This window comes from Gorilla gorilla, chromosome 16, assembly GCF_029281585.2.
Source record: "Gorilla gorilla gorilla isolate KB3781 chromosome 16, NHGRI_mGorGor1-v2.1_pri, whole genome shotgun sequence".
NCBI lineage: Eukaryota > Metazoa > Chordata > Mammalia > Primates > Hominidae > Gorilla > Gorilla gorilla.
Genome location: NC_073240.2, coordinates 7,657,884 through 7,670,380, shown reverse-complemented (window position 1 = coordinate 7,670,380; position 12,497 = coordinate 7,657,884).

Genomic DNA, 12,497 nt, shown 5'->3' with positions numbered 1-12,497 from the left:
CCGTTTCCATTCCCGTTCCATTTCCATTCCCGTTCCATTTCCGTTCCCGTTCCATTTCCATTCCCGTTCCATTTCCATTCCCTTTCCATTTCCATTTCATTCCATTCCGTTCTGCTCGGGTACATTCCATTCCATTCCATTGCATTCCATTCCGTTCTGCTCCTGTCCATTCCATTCCATTCCATTCCGTTCCATTCCGTTCTACTCGGGTAGATTCCATTCCATTCCATTCCATTCCATTCCATTCCATTCCATTCCATTCCATTCCATTCTACTGGTGTCCATTCCATTCCATTCCATTCTATTCCATTCCATTCCATTCCATTCCATTGCATTCCATTCCATTCCATTCCATTCCGTTCCGTTCTACTCGGTTACATTCCATTCAATTCCATTCCATTCCGTTCTACTCGGGTAGATTCCATTCCATTCCATTCCATTCCTTTCCATTCCATTGCATTCCATTGCATTGCATTGCACTCAATTCCATTCCATTCCATTCCATTCCATTCCATTCCATTGAATTCCATTCCATTCCATTCCATTCCATTCCATTCCATTCCATTCCATTCCATTCTACTGGTGTCCATTCCATTCCATTCCATTCCATTCCATTCCATTCCATTCCTTTCCATTCCATTGCATTCCATTGCATTCCATTCCATTCCATTCCATTCCATTCCATTCCATTCCACTCCACTCCACTCCACTCCACTCCATTCCACTCCACTCCACTCCGGTACATTCCATTCCATTCCATTCCATTCCATTCCATTCCATTCCGTGCTTCTCGGGTACATTCCGTTCCGTTCCATTCCATTCCATTCCATTCCATTCCGTTCCAGTGCACTCTACTCCACTCCACTCCACTCCACTCCACTCCGGTACATTCCATTCCATTCCATTCCATTCCATTTCCATTCCCATTCCATTTCCATTCCCGTTCCATTTCCATTCCCGTTTCTTTTCCATTCCCGTTCCATTTCCATTCCAGTTCCATTACCATTCCCGTTCCATTTCCATTCCCGATCCATTTCCATTCCCGTTCCATTTCCATTCCCGTTCCATTTCCATTCCCGTTCCATTACCATTCCCGTTCCATTTCCGTTCCCGTTCCGTTTCCGTTCCCGTTCCATTTCCGTTCTCGTTCCGTTTCCGTTCCCGTTCCATTTCCATTCCCGTTCCATTTCCGTTCCCGTTCCATTTCCGTTCCCGTTCCATTTCCATTCCCTTTCCATTTCCATTTCATTCCATTCCGTTCTGCTCGGGTACATTCCATTCCATTCCATTGCATTCCATTCCGTTCTGCTCCTGTCCATTCCATTCCATTCCATTCCGTTCCATTCCGTTCTACTCGGGAAGATTCCATTCCATTCCATTCCATTCCATTCCATTCCATTCCATTCCATTCCATTCCATTCCATTCCTTTCCATTCCATTGCATTCCATTGCATTCCATTCCATTCCATTCCATTCCATTCCATTCCACTCCACTCCACTCCACTCCACTCCATTCCACTCCACTCCACTCCGGTACATTCCATTCCATTCCATTCCATTCCATTCCATTCCGTGCTTCTCGGGTACATTCCGTTCCGTTCCATTCCATTCCATTCCATTCCATTCCGTTCCAGTGCACTCTACTCCACTCCACTCCACTCCACTCCACTCCGGTACATTCCATTCCATTCCATTCCATTCCATTTCCATTCCCATTCCATTTCCATTCCCGTTCCATTTCCATTCCCGTTTCTTTTCCATTCCCGTTCCATTTCCATTCCAGTTCCATTACCATTCCCGTTCCATTTCCATTCCCGATCCATTTCCATTCCCGTTCCATTTCCATTCCCGTTCCATTTCCATTCCCGTTCCATTACCATTCCCGTTCCATTTCCGTTCCCGTTCCGTTTCCGTTCCCGTTCCATTTCCGTTCTCGTTCCGTTTCCGTTCCCGTTCCATTTCCATTCCCGTTCCGTTTCCGTTCCCGTTCCATTTCCATTCCCGTTCCATTTCCATTCCCTTTCCATTTCCATTTCATTCCATTCCGTTCTGCTCGGGTACATTCCATTCCATTCCATTGCATTCCATTCCGTTCTGCTCCTGTCCATTCCATTCCATTCCATTCCGTTCCATTCCGTTCTACTCGGGTAGATTCCATTCCATTCCATTCCATTCCATTCCATTCCATTCCATTCCATTCCATTCCATTCCATTCTACTGGTGTCCATTCCATTCCATTCCATTCTATTCCATTCCATTCCATTCCAATCCATTGCATTCCATTCCATTCCATTCCATTCCGTTCCGTTCTACTCGGTTACATTCCATTCAATTCCATTCCATTCCGTTCTACTCGGGTAGATTCCATTCCATTCCATTCCATTCCTTTCCATTCCATTGCATTCCATTGCATTGCATTGCACTCAATTCCATTCCATTCCATTCCATTCCATTCCATTCCATTCCATTCCATTGAATTCCATTCCATTCCATTCCATTCCATTCCATTCCATTCCATTCCATTCCATTCTACTGGTGTCCATTCCATTCCATTCCATTCCATTCCATTCCATTCCATTCCTTTCCATTCCATTGCATTCCATTGCATTCCATTCCATTCCATTCCATTCCATTCCATTCCATTCCACTCCACTCCACTCCACTCCACTCCATTCCACTCCACTCCACTCCGGTACATTCCATTCCATTCCATTCCATTCCATTCCGTGCTTCTCGGGTACATTCCGTTCCGTTCCATTCCATTCCATTCCATTCCATTCCGTTCCAGTGCACTCTACTCCACTCCACTCCACTCCACTCCACTCCGGTACATTCCATTCCATTCCATTCCATTCCATTTCCATTCCCATTCCATTTCCATTCCCGTTCCATTTCCATTCCCGTTTCTTTTCCATTCCCGTTCCATTTCCATTCCAGTTCCATTACCATTCCCGTTCCATTTTCATTCCCGATCCATTTCCATTCCCGTTCCATTTCCATTCCCGTTCCATTTCCATTCCCGTTCCATTACAATTCCCGTTCCATTTCCGTTCCCGTTCCGTTTCCGTTCCCGTTCCATTTCCGTTCTCGTTCCGTTTCCGTTCCCGTTCCATTTCCATTCCCGTTCCATTTCCGTTCCCGTTCCATTTCCATTCCCGTTCCATTTCCATTCCCTTTCCATTTCCATTTCATTCCATTCCGTTCTGCTCGGGTACATTCCATTCCATTCCATTGCATTCCATTCCGTTCTGCTCCTGTCCATTCCATTCCATTCCATTCCGTTCCATTCCGTTCTACTCGGGTAGATTCCATTCCATTCCATTCCATTCCATTCCATTCCATTCCATTCCATTCCATTCTACTGGTGTCCATTCCATTCCATTCCATTCTATTCCATTCCATTCCATTCCATTCCATTGCATTCCATTCCATTCCATTCCATTCCGTTCCGTTCTACTCGGTTACATTCCATTCAATTCCATTCCATTCCGTTCTACTCGGGTAGATTCCATTCCATTCCATTCCATTCCTTTCCATTCCATTGCATTCCATTGCATTGCATTGCACTCAATTCCATTCCATTCCATTCCATTCCATTCCATTCCGTTCCGTTCAACTCGGTTACATTCCATTCAATTACATTCCATTCCGTTCTACTCGGTTACATTCCATTCCATTCCATTCCATTCCATTCCAATCCATTCCATTCCATTCCATTCCGTTCTACTCGGGTACATTCCATTCCATTCCATTCCATTCCATTCCATTCCATGCCATTCCGTTCTACTTTGGTACATTCCATTCCATTCCATTCCATTCCATTCCATTCCATTACATTCCATTCCATTCCATTGAATTCCATTCCATTCCATTGAATTCCATTCCATTCCATTGAATTCCATTCCATTCCATTCCATTCCATTGAATTCCGTTCCATTCCATTCCATTCCATTCCATTCCATTGAATTCCATTCCATTCCATTCCATAGAATTCCGTTCCATTCCATTCCATTCCATTCCATTCCATTCCATTCCATTCCATTCCATTGAATTCCATTCCATTCCATTCCATTCCTTTCCATTGAATTCCATTCTGTTCCATTCCATTCCTTTGAATTCCGTTCCATTCCATTCCATTCCATTCCATTCCATTGAATTCCATTCCATTCCATTCCATAGAATTCCGTTCCATTCCATTCCATTCCATTCCATTCCATTCCATTCCATTCCATTCCATTCCATAGAATTCCGTTCCATTCCATTCCATTCCATTCCATTCCATTCCATTCCATTCCATTCCATTCCATTGAATTCCATTCCATTCCATTCCATTCCTTTCCATTGAATTCCATTCTGTTCCATTCCATTCCTTTGAATTCCGTTCCATTCCATTCCATTCCATTCCTTTCCGTTCCGTTCCGTTCCGTTCCGTTCCGTTGCGTTCCGCTCCGTTCTACTCGGGTTGATTCCATTCTATTCCTTTCCATTCCATTCGATCCCATTCGATTCCATTCGATTCCATTCGATTCCATTCGATTCCACTCCATTCCATTCCATAGAATTCCATTCCATTCCATTCCATTTGAATTCCATTCCATTCCATTCCATTCCATTCCATTTCATTCCATTCCATTGAATTCCATTCCATTCCATTCCATTCCATTGAATTCCGTTCCTTTCCATTCCATTCCGTTCCGTTCCGTTCCGTTCCGTTCCGTTGCGTTCCGTTCCGTTCCGTTGCGTTCCGTTCCGTTCTACTCGGGTTGATTCCATTCTATTCCATTCCATTCCATTCCATTCCATTCCATTCCATTCCATTGAATTCCATTCCATTCCATTCCATTCCATTGAATTCCGTTCCATTCCATTCCATACCCTTCCGTTCCGTCCCGTTCCGTTCCGTTCCGTTCCGTTGCGTGCCGTTCCGTTCTACTCAGGTTGATTACATTCTATTCCATTCCATTCCATTCGATTCCATTCGATTCCATTCGATTCCATTCCATTCCATTCCATGGAATTCCATTCCATTCCATTCCATGGAATTCCATTGCATTCCATTCCATTCCATTCCATTCCATTCCATTGAATTCCATTCCATTCCATTCCATTCCATTCCATTCCATTCCATTCCATTCCATTCCATTCCATTGAATTCCATTCCGTTCCATTCCATTCCATTGAATTCCGTTCCATTCCACTCCATTCCATTCCGTTCCGTTCCGTTCCGTTCCGTTCCGTTCCGTTGCGTTCCGCTCCGTTCTACTCGGGTTGATTCCATTCTATTCCATTCCAGTCCATTCGATCCCATTCGATTCCATTCGATTCCATTCGATTCCATTCGATTCCACTCCATTCCATTCCATAGAATTCCATTCCATTCCATTCCATCCCATTCCATTCCATTGAATTCCATTCCATTCCATTCCATTCCATTCCATGGAATTCCATTCCATTCCATTCCATTCCATTCCATTCCATAGAATTCCATTCCATTCCATTCCATTCCATTGTATTCCGTTCCATTCCATTCCATTCCGTTCCGTTCCGTTCCGTTCCGTTCCGTTGCGTTCCGTTCCGTTCCGTTGTGTTCCGTTCCGTTCTACTCGGGTTGATTCCATTCTATTCCATTCCATTCCAATCCATTCCATTCCATTCCATTGAATTCCATTCCATTCCATTCCATTCCATTCCATTCCATTCCATTGCATTCCATTCCATTCCATTCCATTCCATTCCATTCCATTCCATTCCATTCCATTCCATTCGATCCCATTCGATTCCATTCGATTCCATTCGATTCCATTCGATTCCACTCCATTCCATTCCATAGAATTCCATTCCATTCCATTCCATTTGAATTCCATTCCATTCCATTCCATTCCATTCCATTCCATTCCATTCCATTGAATTCCATTCCATTCCATTCCATTCCATTGAATTCCGTTCCTTTCCATTCCATTCCGTTCCGTTCCGTTCCGTTCCGTTCCGTTGCGTTCCGTTCCGTTCCGTTGCGTTCCGTTCCGTTCTACTCGGGTTGATTCCATTCTATTCCATTCCATTCCATTCCATTCCATTCCATTCCATTCCATTGAATTCCATTCCATTCCATTCCATTCCATTGAATTCCGTTCCATTCCATTCCATACCCTTCCGTTCCGTCCCGTTCCGTTCCGTTCCGTTCCGTTGCGTGCCGTTCCGTTCTACTCAGGTTGATTACATTCTATTCCATTCCATTCCATTCGATTCCATTCGATTCCATTCGATTCCATTCCATTCCATTCCATTCCATTCCATTGAATTCCATTCCATTCCATTCCATTCCATTCCATTCCATTCCATTCCATTCCATTGAATTCCATTCCGTTCCATTCCATTCCATTGAATTCCGTTCCATTCCACTCCATTCCATTCCGTTCCGTTCCGTTCCGTTCCGTTCCGTTCCGTTGCGTTCCGCTCCGTTCTACTCGGGTTGATTCCATTCTATTCCATTCCAGTCCATTCGATCCCATTCGATTCCATTCGATTCCATTCGATTCCATTCGATTCCACTCCATTCCATTCCATAGAATTCCATTCCATTCCATTCCATCCCATTCCATTCCATTGAATTCCATTCCATTCCATTCCATTCCATTCCATGGAATTCCATTCCATTCCATTCCATTCCATTCCATTCCATAGAATTCCATTCCATTCCATTCCATTCCATTGTATTCCGTTCCATTCCATTCCATTCCGTTCCGTTCCGTTCCGTTCCGTTCCGTTGCGTTCCGTTCCGTTCCGTTGTGTTCCGTTCCGTTCTACTCGGGTTGATTCCATTCTATTCCATTCCATTCCAATCCATTCCATTCCATTCCATTGAATTCCATTCCATTCCATTCCATTCCATTCCATTCCATTCCATTGCATTCCATTCCATTCCATTCCATTCCATTCCATTCCATTCCATTCCATTCCATTCCATTCCATGGAATTCCATTCCATTCCATTCCATTCCATTCCATTCCATTCCATTGAATTCCATTCCATTCCATTCCATTCCATGGAATTCCGTTCCATTCCATTCCATTCCGTTCCGTTCCGTCCCGTTCCGTTCCGTTCCGTTCCGTTGCGTTCCGTTCCGTTCTACTCGGGTTGATTCCATTCTATTCCATTCCATTCCATTCGATTCCATTCGATTCCATTCGATTCCACTCCATTCCATTCCATAGAATTCCATTCCATTCCATTCTATTCCATTGAATTCCATTCCATTCCATTCCATTCCATTGAATTCCATTCCATTCCATTCCATTCCATTGAATTCCATTCCATTCCATTCCATTCCATTCCATTCCATTCCATTCCATTCCATTCTACTGGTGTCCATTCCATTCCATTCCATTCCATTCCATTCCATTCCATTCCTTTCCATTCCATTGCATTCCATTGCATTCCATTCCATTCCATTCCATTCCATTCCATTCCATTCCACTCCACTCCACTCCACTCCACTCCATTCCACTCCACTCCACTCCGGTACATTCCATTCCATTCCATTCCATTCCATTCCGTGCTTCTCGGGTACATTCCGTTCCGTTCCATTCCATTCCATTCCATTCCATTCCGTTCCAGTGCACTCTACTCCACTCCACTCCACTCCACTCCACTCCGGTACATTCCATTCCATTCCATTCCATTCCATTTCCATTCCCATTCCATTTCCATTCCCGTTCCATTTCCATTCCCGTTTCTTTTCCATTCCCGTTCCATTTCCATTCCAGTTCCATTACCATTCCCGTTCCATTTTCATTCCCGATCCATTTCCATTCCCGTTCCATTTCCATTCCCGTTCCATTTCCATTCCCGTTCCATTACAATTCCCGTTCCATTTCCGTTCCCGTTCCGTTTCCGTTCCCGTTCCATTTCCGTTCTCGTTCCGTTTCCGTTCCCGTTCCATTTCCATTCCCGTTCCATTTCCGTTCCCGTTCCATTTCCATTCCCGTTCCATTTCCATTCCCTTTCCATTTCCATTTCATTCCATTCCGTTCTGCTCGGGTACATTCCATTCCATTCCATTGCATTCCATTCCGTTCTGCTCCTGTCCATTCCATTCCATTCCATTCCGTTCCATTCCGTTCTACTCGGGTAGATTCCATTCCATTCCATTCCATTCCATTCCATTCCATTCCATTCCATTCCATTCTACTGGTGTCCATTCCATTCCATTCCATTCTATTCCATTCCATTCCATTCCATTCCATTGCATTCCATTCCATTCCATTCCATTCCGTTCCGTTCTACTCGGTTACATTCCATTCAATTCCATTCCATTCCGTTCTACTCGGGTAGATTCCATTCCATTCCATTCCATTCCTTTCCATTCCATTGCATTCCATTGCATTGCATTGCACTCAATTCCATTCCATTCCATTCCATTCCATTCCATTCCATTCCATTCCGTTCCGTTCAACTCGGTTACATTCCATTCAATTACATTCCATTCCGTTCTACTCGGTTACATTCCATTCCATTCCATTCCATTCCATTCCAATCCATTCCATTCCATTCCATTCCGTTCTACTCGGGTACATTCCATTCCATTCCATTCCATTCCATTCCATTCCATGCCATTCCGTTCTACTTTGGTACATTCCATTCCATTCCATTCCATTCCATTCCATTCCATTACATTCCATTCCATTCCATTGAATTCCATTCCATTCCATTGAATTCCATTCCATTCCATTGAATTCCATTCCATTCCATTCCATTCCATTGAATTCCGTTCCATTCCATTCCATTCCATTCCATTCCATTGAATTCCATTCCATTCCATTCCATAGAATTCCGTTCCATTCCATTCCATTCCATTCCATTCCATTCCATTCCATTCCATTCCATTGAATTCCATTCCATTCCATTCCATTCCTTTCCATTGAATTCCATTCTGTTCCATTCCATTCCTTTGAATTCCGTTCCATTCCATTCCATTCCATTCCATTCCATTGAATTCCATTCCATTCCATTCCATAGAATTCCGTTCCATTCCATTCCATTCCATTCCATTCCATTCCATTCCATTCCATTCCATTCCATAGAATTCCGTTCCATTCCATTCCATTCCATTCCATTCCATTCCATTCCATTCCATTCCATTCCATTGAATTCCATTCCATTCCATTCCATTCCTTTCCATTGAATTCCATTCTGTTCCATTCCATTCCTTTGAATTCCGTTCCATTCCATTCCATTCCATTCCTTTCCGTTCCGTTCCGTTCCGTTCCGTTCCGTTGCGTTCCGCTCCGTTCTACTCGGGTTGATTCCATTCTATTCCTTTCCATTCCATTCGATCCCATTCGATTCCATTCGATTCCATTCGATTCCATTCGATTCCACTCCATTCCATTCCATAGAATTCCATTCCATTCCATTCCATTTGAATTCCATTCCATTCCATTCCATTCCATTCCATTTCATTCCATTCCATTGAATTCCATTCCATTCCATTCCATTCCATTGAATTCCGTTCCTTTCCATTCCATTCCGTTCCGTTCCGTTCCGTTCCGTTCCGTTGCGTTCCATTCCGTTCCGTTGCGTTCCGTTCCGTTCTACTCGGGTTGATTCCATTCTATTCCATTCCATTCCATTCCATTCCATTCCATTCCATTCCATTGAATTCCATTCCATTCCATTCCATTCCATTGAATTCCGTTCCATTCCATTCCATACCCTTCCGTTCCGTCCCGTTCCGTTCCGTTCCGTTCCGTTGCGTGCCGTTCCGTTCTACTCAGGTTGATTACATTCTATTCCATTCCATTCCATTCGATTCCATTCGATTCCATTCGATTCCATTCCATTCCATTCCATGGAATTCCATTCCATTCCATTCCATGGAATTCCATTGCATTCCATTCCATTCCATTCCATTCCATTCCATTGAATTCCATTCCATTCCATTCCATTCCATTCCATTCCATTCCATTCCATTCCATTCCATTGAATTCCATTCCGTTCCATTCCATTCCATTGAATTCCGTTCCATTCCACTCCATTCCATTCCGTTCCGTTCCGTTCCGTTCCGTTCCGTTCCGTTGCGTTCCGCTCCGTTCTACTCGGGTTGATTCCATTCTATTCCATTCCAGTCCATTCGATCCCATTCGATTCCATTCGATTCCATTCGATTCCATTCGATTCCACTCCATTCCATTCCATAGAATTCCATTCCATTCCATTCCATCCCATTCCATTCCATTGAATTCCATTCCATTCCATTCCATTCCATTCCATGGAATTCCATTCCATTCCATTCCATTCCATTCCATTCCATAGAATTCCATTCCATTCCATTCCATTCCATTGTATTCCGTTCCATTCCATTCCATTCCGTTCCGTTCCGTTCCGTTCCGTTCCGTTGCGTTCCGTTCCGTTCCGTTGTGTTCCGTTCCGTTCTACTCGGGTTGATTCCATTCTATTCCATTCCATTCCAATCCATTCCATTCCATTCCATTGAATTCCATTCCATTCCATTCCATTCCATTCCATTCCATTCCATTGCATTCCATTCCATTCCATTCCATTCCATTCCATTCCATTCCATTCCATTCCATTCCATTCGATCCCATTCGATTCCATTCGATTCCATTCGATTCCATTCGATTCCACTCCATTCCATTCCATAGAATTCCATTCCATTCCATTCCATTTGAATTCCATTCCATTCCATTCCATTCCATTCCATTCCATTCCATTCCATTGAATTCCATTCCATTCCATTCCATTCCATTGAATTCCGTTCCTTTCCATTCCATTCCGTTCCGTTCCGTTCCGTTCCGTTCCGTTGCGTTCCGTTCCGTTCCGTTGCGTTCCGTTCCGTTCTACTCGGGTTGATTCCATTCTATTCCATTCCATTCCATTCCATTCCATTCCATTCCATTCCATTGAATTCCATTCCATTCCATTCCATTCCATTGAATTCCGTTCCATTCCATTCCATACCCTTCCGTTCCGTCCCGTTCCGTTCCGTTCCGTTCCGTTGCGTGCCGTTCCGTTCTACTCAGGTTGATTACATTCTATTCCATTCCATTCCATTCGATTCCATTCGATTCCATTCGATTCCATTCCATTCCATTCCATTCCATTCCATTGAATTCCATTCCATTCCATTCCATTCCATTCCATTCCATTCCATTCCATTCCATTGAATTCCATTCCGTTCCATTCCATTCCATTGAATTCCGTTCCATTCCACTCCATTCCATTCCGTTCCGTTCCGTTCCGTTCCGTTCCGTTCCGTTGCGTTCCGCTCCGTTCTACTCGGGTTGATTCCATTCTATTCCATTCCAGTCCATTCGATCCCATTCGATTCCATTCGATTCCATTCGATTCCATTCGATTCCACTCCATTCCATTCCATAGAATTCCATTCCATTCCATTCCATCCCATTCCATTCCATTGAATTCCATTCCATTCCATTCCATTCCATTCCATGGAATTCCATTCCATTCCATTCCATTCCATTCCATTCCATAGAATTCCATTCCATTCCATTCCATTCCATTGTATTCCGTTCCATTCCATTCCATTCCGTTCCGTTCCGTTCCGTTCCGTTCCGTTGCGTTCCGTTCCGTTCCGTTGTGTTCCGTTCCGTTCTACTCGGGTTGATTCCATTCTATTCCATTCCATTCCAATCCATTCCATTCCATTCCATTGAATTCCATTCCATTCCATTCCATTCCATTCCATTCCATTCCATTGCATTCCATTCCATTCCATTCCATTCCATTCCATTCCATTCCATTCCATTCCATTCCATTCCATGGAATTCCATTCCATTCCATTCCATTCCATTCCATTCCATTCCATTGAATTCCATTCCATTCCATTCCATTCCATGGAATTCCGTTCCATTCCATTCCATTCCGTTCCGTTCCGTCCCGTTCCGTTCCGTTCCGTTCCGTTGCGTTCCGTTCCGTTCTACTCGGGTTGATTCCATTCTATTCCATTCCATTCCATTCGATTCCATTCGATTCCATTCGATTCCACTCCATTCCATTCCATAGAATTCCATTCCATTCCATTCTATTCCATTGAATTCCATTCCATTCCATTCCATTCCATTGAATTCCATTCCATTCCATTCCATTCCATTGAATTCCATTCCATTCCATTCCATTCCATTCCATTCCATTCCATTCCATTCCATTCTACTGGTGTCCATTCCATTCCATTCCATTCCATTCCATTCCATTCCATTCCATTCCTTTCCATTCCATTGCATTCCATTGCATTCCATTCCATTCCATTCCATTCCATTCCATTCCATTCCACTCCACTCCACTCCACTCCACTCCATTCCACTCCACTCCACTCCGGTACATTCCATTCCATTCCATTCCATTCCATTCCATTCCGTGCTTCTCGGGTACATTCCGTTCCGTTCCATTCCATTCCATTCCATTCCATTCCGTTCCAGTGCACTCTACTCCACTCCACTCCACTCCACTCCGGTACATTC